The sequence below is a fragment of the Panthera leo genome, chromosome B1 (genome assembly GCF_018350215.1).
Source record: "Panthera leo isolate Ple1 chromosome B1, P.leo_Ple1_pat1.1, whole genome shotgun sequence".
Taxonomy (NCBI): domain Eukaryota; kingdom Metazoa; phylum Chordata; class Mammalia; order Carnivora; family Felidae; genus Panthera; species Panthera leo.
In genome coordinates, this window is record NC_056682.1 from 17,749,111 (window position 1) to 17,763,886 (window position 14,776).

The window sequence follows — 14,776 nt, forward strand, 5'->3', positions numbered from 1 at the left end:
GACAGGCATAAGCAGGTGGCCACTGTTACTGCCCTCATTTTATAGATGAGGTGTAAGAGGTTAAGAAGCATTTACAAGGTCCCATCCCAGTAACTGGCTGAAAGAGCACTGAGACTCAGGTTCGTCTACCTTCAAAACTATCTGTGCCCTCTCCTGATGACCATGCAATGCTCTGTTAAATAGCATGATGCACTACTGGTTAAAGACTTCTCATGTGAATATTTTTTCGCTGATTTAGGGTTACAATAATCCCATAAAATAGACTGTCGATGTAATAACAATTGCCAATGTAGTCTGTACATTTTATAGCCCGATGAATAAAATAAACCTCTCCTCTTCTACGTGAGCAGGAGAGTGGCTTGTTTGCGTAGGTCTCCTCTTGTGCCTGATTCCCCAAAACCGTAGCCTCTATGTTTCTAATCTCTGCAGAATTCCCTAGTCTGCTACTATGGCAGGAAGAAGGCATGGGAAAGATGCAGTCATCGATTACGTGAGAAAAGGGATTGAAATGAGAGACACAACCTGTCAAAATTTCTTCTTAACCACTATGAATGCCTCAACATCGGTCAGATGTTCTTTTGTGTGTTTCTCAAAAGTGTGCTTACTGATTTTCTTTTCCGATACATTTTAATTTTTAAGTGGTACATACATATAATAAAAACTTAAATAGGAAAAAAAAAAGACACCTAAAAGGCGTGTAACAGGAAAAGTCTGTGTTCTCTCTGTTTCACCTCTCCCACTTTCTAGTTTCACTGTCCAGAGTGACATTCAATTCGTTTAGCTCAGTCCACTGGTGGTAAACCTCCACACCTCTAAAGAATATGCTTAGTAGATTGGTACTTGACTTTTTAACTGCTGATATTACTTTCATCCTATTATAAGAAGCACGATATGAAGTATTTCACAACTTTGGCTAAGTCAACAGAATGTACTATCAGTCACTGATGAACTAAATAATGTCCCAGAAAATTAGCACATACTTTTGTAATTTTTTTTTTAATATATAGTTTTCTTCTCCATTCTGTTTTCTGTCTCTGGAATGACTGTTTTTCAGATTAAATCTCTAATATCCTATATTCTTTCTCAATTTTTTTATCACTGTTATTACATATTCTTAGAACTATTCTGTTCTTCAGCTTCTGAGCTTTTCTACTTATTAATTTTTATGCATCAACTTTCAAGCACTATTTTTTGATCTCTAATTATGCCTCTTTAAAAGTAGTGGATTTTATAATTTAGTGGAAGCACTGTCTTCTCTACTCTCTTTGAGGATACGGATTATAGGATTTATTTCCCTTTTGTGTGTGTACATGTGTCTCTGTGTCTGTATATTTGTTATTTCTTTTGCTTTTATATCTCTCAAATTCTGCATTTTCTTTCAATGTCTTGTGATTTTTGTCCATAAACTTATTTTTTTAATTTTTTAATGTTTATTTATTTTTGAGAGAGAAACAGTGCCAGCAGGGGAGGGGCAGAGAGAGAGGGAGACACAGAATCTGAAGCAGGCTCAGGTTCTGAGCTGTCAGCACACAGCCCGATGCGGGGCTCGAACCCGTGAACTGCGAGATCATGACTGAGCTGAAGTCAGACGCTCAACCGACTGAGCCACCGAGGCTCCCCTAAACTTATTTTCTAAGAGCAAGGCTTGAAAAAATTGTTGATTAGCTCTGTTTTTTTTTTAATTAATTAATTTATTTTGAGAAAGAGAGAGCAGGGGAGGGGCAGAAAGAGAAAGAGAGAGAGAGAGAGAGAGAGAGAATCCCAAGCAGGCTCTGCAGTGTCAGTGAGGGGCTTGAATCCATGAACTGTGAGATCATGACCTGAGCTGAAACCAAGAGTTGGACGCTTCACCGAATGAGCCACCCGGGCACCCCAAGAAGCTCTGTTTAGGAGGAGAGGACTTGTCAGTTATTGGCACCACTAGAGCACAGGTCAATTTAGCTTTTCACTAGGTATGTCCGAACATCAGTATCTAGAGGCCTTTCGGAGAGAAATCTGCTGAGAAGTCCTTATCCATCTCCTATGACAGGCAACACAGGGCGAACAGGGTGCAGGAGGACCAACTTGTGTGCAAGCATTCTGAAGTAGGTCCAGAGAAAAGAGGTGAGAATTCCATAATCCTCCATTTGCGTTTCCTTCTTTCCCCTACTTTATTCTGTTCACCCCAATTCTCTACTGTGTTTTGTGTCCCCCACATCCAGAGATTCTGTTCAAATGATCCACAAAAGAGCACCCAGCCTCCTGAGGGGGTGAGGGTGGATGATTTTCTAGAAAAACAGAAATTAGGATATTGATCTCACAAAATTGGAAAAATTTAATAATCTGTTTACCATAAAGTAAATATTATTTCTATTTTAAAAACATAATTTATTTTCAATTGCACAATTATATTAATCTATTCTCTTTTGACCACATTTGACCAATACAAATAAAATCTTTTTCCGCTACAATCAACTTCAATCTCCTTCTCTCTTCTTAATAATAAAGTATTATTAATTTGATACATGTGCTTCAGTGACCTATAATCTGTGTACGAAAACTGATTCTCAATATTTTTATTATAATTTACGTTCACGTTTCTTTATTGTGGTGGTTCTTCAAGTGTTGTGCCCTGATCAGCAGCAGCAGCATCGTATGTGAGGCTGCTAGACACACACATTCATGGGGCTAAAATTAACAACTCGGGAAACAAGAGATGTTGGTGAGGATGCAGAGAGGTTGTTACACTGTTGGTGGGAATGCAAACTGGTGCAGCCACTCTGGAGAACAGTAAGGAAGTTCATCAAAAAATTAAAAATAGAGATATCCTACGGCCCAGCAACCGAACTAATAGGTATTTATCCAAAGGACATAAAAATGCTGATTCGAAGGGGCACATGCACCCCAGTGTTTATAGCAGCCCTGTCAACAATAGCCAAAGTATTGGAAGAGCCCAAATGTCCATCGACGGATGAATGGATAAAGAGGAAGTGGTATTTGTATACAACGGAATATTACTTGGTAATCCAAAAGAATGCAATCTTGCCATTTGCAACAATGTGGATGGAACTAGAGTGTATTAGGCTAATCGAAATAAGTCAGACAGAGAAAGACAAATATCATATGATTTCACTCTTCTGTGGAACTTAAGAAACGCAACAGTTGAACATAGGGAAAGGGAAGGAAAAATAAAATTAGAGCAGAAAGGGAGGCAAACCATAAGAGACTCTTAAATACAGAGAACAAACTGAGGGTTGCTGGAGAGGAGGTATGTGGGGGGATGGGCTAAATGGGTGATGGGCATTAAGGAGGGCACTTGTTGGGATGAGCACTGGGTGTTATATGTAAGTGATGAACCACTAAATGCTACTTCTGAAACCAATACTATACTATATGTTAACTAACTGGAATTTAAATAATAAAAAAAACAAATGCACATTCATGGGCTCTACTCCAGACCTACGACTGAATCAGAAGCTCTGGCAATGGGGATTAGCAATCTGACGTGCTCTGAAGTTCAAGAACCACGGATCTTGAGAATTCACAGTGACGATGGGGAAGACAGATTATGAAAATTGGTCCAGAAGTCCAGTGTTAGACAATGTTCAGAGATGGCAGAACATGATGTTTCCTGTCTCTTCGAATACTTTTCATGAATACTTTCCATGGTAGGTCAATGAATAATGATAATGGAATTTAGATCATAGAGAACTTAATCCTGGTCTTATTGTTGAATTCAGGGAAGAGAAAATACTTCGATTCCTCCGGCCCTCCCACTCTCCTAAAAACTCTAGGGAAGCAGCAGGGTTATTAGAGATGACGGCAATGGTGACACCCTTTTTCAATGCTTAATAAAAGCTGGACAGAAGCAAACGTTTTCTATCACCATCTCTTACCAAGCAGAGAATAAGATTACATTTCTGGCTCTTTCAGTTTAGTTACACATCAAAACTGTATTTCCCTTTACACACTAGTAAAAACTTCAGGTTAAGAATTTGGAGAATCAGATGCTTGCAGGGACTGGGCTGTTTCTTAAGAAGCTGTGCACCATTGGGAAAATTACTTTTGCTCACTGGTCCTTAATTTTTCCCATGAGCAAAACAGAAATTGGACTGTATGACACTCTGTCATCCCAAGATCCTGAACACTGGTGATACAAGGCAGAAGGAACTTTAAAACGAGAAGATGCCTCCAGGAAATTGGTTCCCGTCACCAAGTCAGAAAAACTCCAGAGCCTGGACATTCTTTATCTCATCTCACTTTGGAGGACCTCATGACTCATGACTTATCCTGCCTTTTCTTTCTTCTTCTACAACCTACCCCAGGCCAGCCTACATCTCTCAGGTGGCACTCAGCTGCACACACCTGCCCCGAGAACACGTGCCAGGAAAGCAGCAGGTAGAGTGGTCCTTGCCATGGAGGAGGGGCAGGATTAGTGGGGGGCTCTGCTGTGGCTCCTGATCAGTGAGCAGTGACATGGCTGGGAGGTACTGGCCTGGTCAAAAGAATGTTCTTTCACTTCTAGCCTGTTCTCAGCACGCTCCACAGAATGTACTATGCTGGCTAAGACCAAGAGTGTAGATAACATAGCCTCAAGCACAAGCCTATCTCCTAATTGGAAAATTCCAGGACTGTAGGGGAAAGGTGAGGTGGTGGTGTTGCGCAATCAGGCGACAGGCAGCTTAACACTCACAATTTGACTGAGAAAAATGGAATTATTTTATAGTCCAGTGGGGTCCGAATTGTTATTCTACTCAGATCTTTATTGCTTGGCCCTTGTTAATTTAATAAGCAATCTGTATCCCTAGTACAGAAAACAAATAGGTTTTATAAGAGAAGGTCTAAAACTGAAGTGGCAATAACATAACTGAGAACATAGTTTTATTTATTTTCCTCAGTGGCAGATTGTATTTTCTGTAATTTCTGTGCAAACAAACCAATATGGTATTCTTCTGAAGGGCATAATTGGAATGACAAAACTGTGAAGTCTCCACTGACTGTACTACCGGGGAAATGGACGCGGGGCCACAGTAATTTAATTTTACCAGGAGTTACTATTCGGCTAGATTACCACAAACATGAGGAAACTTCTGCAACACTTCTCACACACTTTGCCCCCAAATATTGCTTCTGCTTTGGAGAAATTACTTTCCTAAAATAGCACTTAATTAAAAAACATCTGTGTGTACAGTGAACAATAACTACATTAATATGAGTTAACCCTCTAAAGAATAACTCTGGCATCTTTTTCTTTGCAAATGTCTCTGGGCGACGTGCCAGGAAAATACAATAAAATTTACTAGGCTGAAAGTTGTGTCTTTCCTTTCCCTTTCTGTCTATCCATCATCTATGCCATTCTTAAAAAAAAAAATTCTTATGATTTTACTCGAAATTTGAGAACCTTGCTTTACAAGGCAGAAAACTGCCTTATATTTTCAGTGTTACAGTTTGTTTCAATGGCACGATATTACAGTCTCTTTGTAAAACCATCATCTTTCTTTGAAGTTGATTCCACACATTTTCAATGATCTATATTTTACACATACTGATGCAAACCCTTCATCACTACACCTCACGGGGCTCTCATCCCCGCCTTGTTGCACTTTGCATGGTCTCTTCCTCTCTCTGAATCATAAGTCACGAGGAGGCAGGGCCATTTCCAAAATCAATTCCTGGCAGAAGAGAAAGGGCCTCCGTGCATCAGGAAACCATTTCAAAGGTTAACAGTTTATCCAAGGGCATTAATTAAACTTCTTTCATAAATAAAGCCTCAGTGCTGTCAAAAGGTGGAGTGCATGAGGAGACAATTCCAAGGCTATAGCTTCCTTCACAAAAAAGAAATGAAGCTCTTCTCAGACAAAGCCTATTAAGCACATTCACTTCCAGATTGTTAGATGTAACAAATGAGCGGGAGAGACAGACAGCGGAAGAGCCCTTAATTCAAGGAACAAAGGACACTTTCTATGTTTTCTGGCATTGTGGTCCCGTCTCTGAAAAATTCCAAGAGCACCAAAGAAGGGGATAATTAAGCAATGATTAATACCAAACCAAAGATGACTCTTGAGGTTCATTTGATATCAATTTCCTTCAGGGAGAGTATCTGCTTATTCCTTATAGCACTGATCCCCATCTATAAGATTAAAAATTACACAGCCCTTATTAAACAGTTTAAAAGAAGTGGAGAATTTTCTTTCCTAAGCTTTGACTGATGAGATTCTCTGCCAATTTATAAAATAAGAAAAATGGAAAAATTACAGAATAAACCATCATAGTCACTTCTGTTAGTGAATTTTTATTTTTAGGTTCATTTTCAGCATTGGGCAAAATAACATCAAGGGCAAGGAAATAAACAGCCTGACTTTTGTTGTCACGTGGGTACCAAGCCATATCAAGATGAAGTGCAGGCATTAGAAAATTGTAAGTGAATACTGGGCAAACAGAGACCCAGAGCAGCTTATCCACTACTAGGCACGTATTTCTTTGATGTGAGTGAGAGACATTGTTATGGATTACACAGAAAGTAGATAATGCAGAAAGAAAAATCAGTTTAAAATATATTTAATAAAGGGGCACCTGGGTGGCTCAGTAAAACATCCAACTCTTGATTTTGGCTCAGGCCATGACCTCACGGTTCATGAGTTCGAGCCCAGATTTCGAGTCCCCATCGGACTCTGTGCTGGCCATGCAGAGCCTGCTTGGGATTCTCTCTCTCTGCCCCTACCCCACTTGTTCTCCCTCTTTCTCTCTCTCTCTCTCAAAATAAATAAATAAACTTTAAAAAATATTTAATAAAAGTTCAAAAGATAGTTTAATTTAAGAGGTCTTTTTTTTCTTTTTGTATAGAGATTCAACTGAGTTTTAAGTGGAGACATCATAGCTGCTAAATCTTTCAAAGCTAATTGACACAAAGGGATAAAGTATAATCAATCCCTAAGCTTCAGCTTCAGGTTTTTATTTTTGGTCAGAAGAACTCTTTCCAGGCATCCATTTGCAGTGGCTAGACATTTTCCCTTTCTCTTGAAGACCCAAATAGTTAAGGGCAGAAAAGCAAATAAGGTGGATTATTTTTAAGGTGGACAATGTCAGCGATGGCCAGGCCTGGATACTGGCTAAGTGGATAAAGGCAAGGGAGACGCACCGAACGTCTGACCACTACTAGGTACAGGGGATGGTACCACCCAGAATCTAAAGCACCAGAGGCAGGGTTAGGGCCCAAGGTGCAGAGGAATCAAGAAGAGATGGGGAATACCTCCCAGGACACAGAGACGTGCTTTGTTCCATTCTGAGAGTAGATTTTCTGACTGAGACAGAATTGGCTTAAGAAACCATAACTAGGATACACTAAAGATTCAGCTACTTTATTTTTTCTAAATATTTATTTATTGAGGGTGGGGGAAAGGGAGGGACAGAGAGAGAGAGAGAGAGAGAGAGAGAGAGAGAGAGAGAGAAAATCCTGAGCAGGCTCCACACTGTCAGCCTGGAGACCAACAAATGACTCGACCTCACAAACTGTGAGACTATGACCTGAGCCCAAACCAAGAGCTGGACACTTAGCTAACTGAGCCACCCAGGAACCCCAAGATTCCCCCATTTTAAATCACGTGATATCCAAATCTTCTTCTCATATAAAGAGAGGCTGGTATATTCTATGTAGGGAACCATACTATAATAGCAGGGAGTATCTCATTCAAAACTAATCAGGGAATCAAAACCCAGGGAGAAAGGGAGATTTGGAGCCTTGCAGGGCCCTGGAATTCACAGCCCAGAGACTAGAATTGTGGAGACATGGAAATCAGATGAGGGATCCAAGAATTCCAGAATTGGAATACATGAAAATAAAAATCCCACAAAATAGATGAATCTGACAATTTTCATCAAAAGAAGATACAAATACATAATATTATGAATGAAAAGGGGCCCACACTACAAATAGAAACTAAAAAGATAATGAGAACACTACCAATAACTACGTTCCTATAATTTTGGAATCTGAGATGAAACAGAAAAAATGTAAGGGAGAATATATATACATGCAGACATTATTTCAAGATGGTTAAAAGCTCAAGTAATCCTGTAGGTATTAGAGAAGTTAGTCTGTAAATCTTCAAATAAAACAGCTAAATAAAAATAAAAATAAAAATACTGAAATAAAATAGCAGAGCCAGGAGTTTTACAGATGAATTTTACCAAATGTTCAAAATGCAGACTATCCTTTTTTTTTTTAATTTAACAAACTCTTTCTAATGGTCAGAAAAGAGGGAATATCTAACTTACTCCACAAGAGAAGTATAATCCTTATATCAAAAGCCAAATAAGGCATGTAAAAGGATACTACACATCAATTTTACTCTTTAAAATATATGTAAAAATCCTAAAAATAATAGAGATTTAAAAAACTAGAAAATCAAATCCAATATATATTTGGAAAGAGAATATACCAAGACAAGATTGGGTTTACCCTAAATATATAAAGAGGAATTATCTTTAAAAAAATGTTCTTCGGTTAGAATATTGTATACTAAGCTGGATCCCCATAACTGCTCTTAAAGGCAAGACTTTTTTCTTCTTTTTTTGGGTAAATTATTGTATTCCTAGTCTTCAAAACAGATCTATACCCATAGCAGATAGATTAATAAACTAATTATTGTGGTTGTTAAAGTGAATGACAAACGGTGTACAATCTCATACAATATACATTGATAAAACACACACCATATGTTATCATATGATATGTATGCATTTTAAGTAAAGTAATGGAAGTATGTGTAACACAAAGAATAAAAGTAACTGAAGACTTAGGCAAAGGTGAACTATGTATAAGAAAGTAAAAAGATAGCTTCTAAAATGGTCCCAAATCCCTCACCTTTTGGTATTCATGCTTCTGTACAGTTCTCTTCCCTAGAATATAAGCTAGACCTAGCGACCTCCATCAAATAAACAGAATACCATATGGTTTCACTCTTATGTGGATCCTGAGAAACTTAACAGAAACCCATGGGGGAGGGGAAGGGGAAAAAAAAAAAAGAGGTTAGAGTGGGAGAGAGCCAAAGCATAAGAGACCGTTAAAAACTGAGAATAAACTGAGGGTTGATGGGGGGTGGGAGGGAGGGGAGGGTGGGTGATGGGTATTGAGGAGGGCCCCTTTTGGGATGAGCACTGGGTGTTGTATGGAAACCAATTTGACAATAAATTTCATATATTAAAAAAAAAAAAAAAGGTAACCATTGATAAGACAAAAAAAAAAAAGAATACCCCAGCAGTGATGGAACATCACTTCCAAGATCAGGTTACAAAAAGACATTGACTTACATTCTATTCCCTCTCTATTGCTTTCTCAGTTGCTTGCTCAAACTGCCATGCAGTGAGCCATCCTATGAAAAGGGCCCTTTGGCAAGGTACTAAGGGGCGGGGGGGGCCTCTGACCAACAGTCAGAAACTATGGAACACAATCCAGCAACTATGGAATACAATCCAGCCAACTGTGATGCGCTGAATCCTGTCAGCAATCCTGTGAGTGAGTTTGGAAGAAGATCTTCCTTTTGACAAGCTTGCAGATGAGAATACAGCCCAGGCCAAAATCTGATCACAAACTATGAGGTCCTGGGGCAGAGGCACCCAGCAAAGCTGTATCCACAGAAATTGTGAGAAAATAAATGTTTGTTGCTTTTAAACACTAACATTTGGGTAATTTGTTATGCAGCAATAGCTAACTAATACAGTTGGGAATAAAATAAATACATCAAAATGTATATATTTGTATTAGCTGGTGGATACACAATTGCTAGAAGCCAAGATCCTGTCTCTAAGTTAATGGAGAGTCAAAGCAAAGAGGGACATGGTTTACATGTAACACACTGTTCAGATCATAAATTAATTGCTTAGGAGAATCATAGCGTTTCTTCATTTGGGAGCCAGAAGCTAAAAGGACCAGTAGGAAATATCTCTTCTTTTTAAGGTGATCTCTGGTAATAGACTAGGTTATGTCTTTAACATTATCACTACACTGAATAAATAATGATCCACAGGTCCACTCTCAATAGCTACCATCTCTCAATATTTGTCAATGACAGAATACTGAAGCTTTATGAGTGCTTTTATGAGAGGCTACAAAAAGAGTATTAACACATGATTCTGATGGTCAGGCTTGACCTTAGAAAAAAATGAGAACATCCAGATGTATGGATGAATTAAGGCTCTCTATATATTTTTAAATTTTTTAATGTTTATTTATTCTTGTGCAAGAGAGACAGAACACGAGTGGGGGAGGGGCAGAGAGAGAGGGAGACACAGAATCCAAAGCAGGCTCCAGGCTCCGAGCTGTCAGCACAGAGCCTGACACGGGGCTGGAACCCATGAACCGTAAGATCATCACCTGAGCCGAAGTCAGACACTTAACTGCCTGAGCCACCCAGGCGCCCCCTAGCTCTATTCTTAATAAGAATTGGAGAGCATAAACTTCAGGGTTGTAATCGGAGCCAAGAACCAAAAGTAAAGATAATTTGTCATGCAGTTTTGAAAGAGGTCCATACATTAAAAATAAATCAATAGGGCAGAGGGTAGGATCAAGGTCCTTCTACAAAAAGTAAGTACAATATCTGACGCTTTTCCAGTACCCAATATAGACAAGTCACTGCAATAGGAAGTTGTTCATGTAGGAAAAAGCAAGAGCAGTCCACCCTTTTTCAGCTCTTGTGGTCAATGCCAACTAGTTATGGCATGTTATCTTGTCTGTGAAATACAATAGGCCTATGGAGGGCTACCAAAGCTTTCCAGGCCCCATAGTTTCAGATGTTATGCATTTCTCTCCTTGGAACTGCCCATTTCATCTTGAAGTGGGAAATAACTACATAAGGTGTTCAGAAATGGATAGTATCTGCTTCCCTCAGAAGGTGAAGTTTTACTTTCTTCAAAACCAGATGACCTTAAAACAGGAACCTTATAACAGGAACAGCATATTTCATGTGCTATACAAAACTAGGTAATAATTTTTTCAATTAGAAGATTTTATTAAATCTACTTCTCTTTTCCTTATACCCCTATAATTTTCTGCAACTATTACTTTTTCTGTCATACCTATCTCCTTGATATAATTGATAGGCTTTCTGTTTATGTAGCCTATTAGAAGAGCAAATCTTTTCTGCTCTGTCTTTTCCTCAATATGACCAAAGGGAACATGAAATCATGGGGATTTATGGAGGGAGATTTGTAAGTCTTTTCTTATTTAGTTGTACTGTGAGATATAAGTTAACTTTTGGACCCTCTCTTCAAGAACAAGTTATTTGTTATCAAATAAGTTCATGTTAGTGGATCAGACACGGATAAAGTGTTTCTATTATAACCTTGTTAGGTGTGTTAGAGTGCTCTGAGTTCTAGAATAATGGTTTGCTCTCTTGCACACACTTGACTTCCATTTCCGACTACCCTCTCTGAACCACCCTTGGACTGCTGGAGAGTAAATGTCTTTTCACATAAACCTGAACAGTCTGAGGACGGCTAAACTACTCACTGCAGCCATTTTAATAGACACAGCAGATTAGCGCATGACTGCCTCAGCTATTGTAACCATTATTGATTGACTGAAAACACAGTCTACGAGAACCAATTAATAATGTCATGGCTGCTTTGTAGCTTGTTGAACTCATGTGGCCTTACCCACTGGTAATTGTGGCACTCTAGTGTTCAAGGAATAATCAAAACTTACAAGAAAAATAAAACTATAATGAAAACCATTTTAGAATATGAATGTGGCATATGTGAATTGAATCACTCATTATCCAAATTTCTTAGTTGACTTGTTCAGTATTTAGATAATGATCCCAGTTAGATATGGAAATGGTGAGACCAACTGATATTACCTCAAATGTACTGAAGAACATTCACATATGTGGAATAAAGTATTACCCAAAATAATTAACATTCAGCCGCAATTACAGAATGAACATATTGCCTTCTCTATCTCGGCACTGCTGTGTTTTATTTTTTATGGGACTTACTTATTTAGTAACTAATCTAGGATATTTGGTAATTTACAGTGAGGCTCCTCATCATTAGTGTGAATTAACAAAATGGCTCTGTTGTCCTTGGTAATTAGTTTGAGTAGGAAATGAGGAAAAGACGACACATTTTGAGGGTTGCTCAATACTACCTTTATCTTTCTTTAATGTCTGTGAGCTAAATATGGAATTTTAATTTCCTCCCTAATTATCGAGGAGTTTTTTTGCTAAATGGGCATATCCCCCAGGCACACTTGCTTATTTTCACAATCTGTATTTTCACCTCACTCTTCTGAAGTGTGCTATTTATGAACTTGCACGGTAGTACCCAAACATTTCTATAGGAAAGAAGGAAAAACTAACCAGTGTTAAACAGCACTGAAGAAGGTGTTAAGCCTTCTTCAGTGATATCATCTCCTGGGGTCTTCCCGTTATCGCTTTGAAATGGTGTGGGGCCTGTTGACATGAGTACTTTCCTGGCATTCCAGGTGGGTAAGCTGGTATTCACACTTAGGTCTAATTCTGAAGCCCACAATCATTGTGACAAAACAGCACATTCTGGTGCACATCCTGAATTGGCTTAAATTTGGTCATCTCTTAAGCATTCCTTCTCAGTTACCCTTGTCATGTGAGGCTGCATAGCCTTCATACCTTTAGGTGGTCAGGGAATATGAGATATTCAAGTTCATATACCTCTATCTCCCCTAGACTTGGCAGATTCCATGGAAACTATTTCTGTACGCACCAAAAATTCTTCTGATATTAGTATCAATGGACACTTTCTGCCCAAGTAGAGTATGTGAAATATTTGAGTTAAAACTGGGCCCACATTGGAGTATATATCTACACTCCAATCAAACAAGCTAGATAAAGACTTGTCATTTTGGTCAAATCCTACATTGCCAACATAATAATAATGTAGCGACACTTTATCGATTGTGACATATATTTTAGGCTTTTATCCACCTCCTGCTAATAGGTAATAATTATCCAAGTTTTTCAAATGAGAAAAATGTGGTTAAGAAGTTCACCCCAGGTCTCATAGCTAGTAAGTGGCGGTGTTAAACTAATATTTTCAACTTGCCCATCATTGGCTGACAGTTTCTATTTTCCTGGTATTAGTTATATGTAATATTCTCTCCTAATACTGACCTTTGGTATTGCATTTATTGTGCTAAGATTTTTTTGTCTGCTCTACCAAGAATTATAATGGTGACTGCAGAAATTGTTTTGAAATCAGTGGTAATTCTTTATATGAAGAGAATTTTGAAAATCCAAATCTTTCATCTTATTAAGAAATTAAGACAAAAATATGTATCAGTCTTCCTGTTGACACAAAGGTAAAACAGACCCTTATGCTTTAGTCTATTTTCCCCATACAGTTCTTGCTTCATACCTTGAGAGGGTCATCCCTGGATTCCCAGATGAGTATTATTCAGAAATTCAGGTAGTGAGGACGAGTAGGTTGTGGCCACTCACAGGGGTAACCAGCTCTGAGAAGAATGATATAAACTTAGATTAAAACAAATGAAAATGCCATTTGCGCTCAGTTATTATTAACCTATGACCAATGATCACACATAGGGATCTAGCTATAGCTTTGGAAGGGAGACTGATTAAGGACAAGTATTAATGATAACAAGACTGTAAAGAGCCTAAGCTTACCCCAAATTCCCATTTACTGTTCAAAAGTCTTAAAAAGAGAAAATTATCAGAGGATTTATTTAATATGGCTAAAAATAACTTGTAGGTGCAGAAGACCACTCTTATTCTGTGGTCTTCCAAAGCTTCAATTGCACAATGTCGATTTATACATATATTTATACATTTTATTCCTCCATGTGTAATAAGTGCATTAAACATATACAAAAACAGAAAGTAAAATTTATCAAATAAAATATATTCTTCCTATGCTCCTAATGTATTGTCTTGTGATCTCTCTTCCCTTGGATTTTTATATTCCAATATGGAGCCTAACTCAAATTTTTGCCTTCACGTATTAGCTCACAGAGCTTATATACAAAAGCTATAATTTGGTGTTTTTAGTTCTAATCTTACCATGTTAGGTAAACTGTGGATTTTCTCTAGGAAAGTAACAAACAGGAAATAAGCCTTATTTTACAAATTCCCCAAACCGTGATCGGAACTTGACTGGAGCAAAAATGTTCCTATTAACACTGTGCATCACCATACAACTTCTGCTGAATGTATTACACCCTCAAAGAGATGATCCAGTCAGAAGTTGGAGAAAAGAAAAGTATCTGAGTGGTATGCCTGCCTATTCATATTTTCCACTTCTAAATCATATCCTCTTATCTTCTACTGCAAACAAGAAAGGTGGGTTGGGGAGGTCGAGGAGTAAGAGTAAGAAGCAAGGGAACTACAAAGATAGGGAGGAAAAGAACAGACAAAGAAGAGAGGAGAGAGGAATGAAAACTGGTAGGACATTTGTGAGGACATTAGTTACTCTCCAGTAGGGCAAAGTGAAAGTCAATTAGGCCACCAAAGACCCAGAAGCCCCTTTAGCGACCCTCTGTTGATGGCTTCTTTCCCAGCTAAGTGGGGAAACTGGTTGCATAAATTGCTCAAAGTGCTATTGAAATCTATCTCCTGGAGGATTCTGGAATATGTCTCTATTTGAAGAGCCTCCTGACTGTGACAATGACAAACACCCATTGTAGGACACTGAGAGATGGTGTTAAACTGTGGAAATACAGGGCTTTGTGATTCACATACTGCAGAATATATGCCTATTGATTTTTCTTTTCTTCTAAGAAAATGTCCCTTTGATACATTATGGCTGC

The 14,776-nt window shown here is 38.4% G+C and overlaps 1 long non-coding RNA gene across 2 annotated transcripts in view; it reads right to left on the reverse strand.

The window, feature by feature from the left end:
* The window catches only part of LOC122217413, a 144,385-nt gene that overhangs the window by 50,572 nt on the left and 79,037 nt on the right, over positions 1 to 14,776 (reverse strand). For both annotated transcript variants that reach the window (XR_006201476.1, XR_006201477.1), the window contains one exon: positions 13,369 to 13,465. This is a non-coding gene — a long non-coding RNA (uncharacterized LOC122217413). The remainder of the gene's footprint in view (positions 1 to 13,368; positions 13,466 to 14,776) is intronic.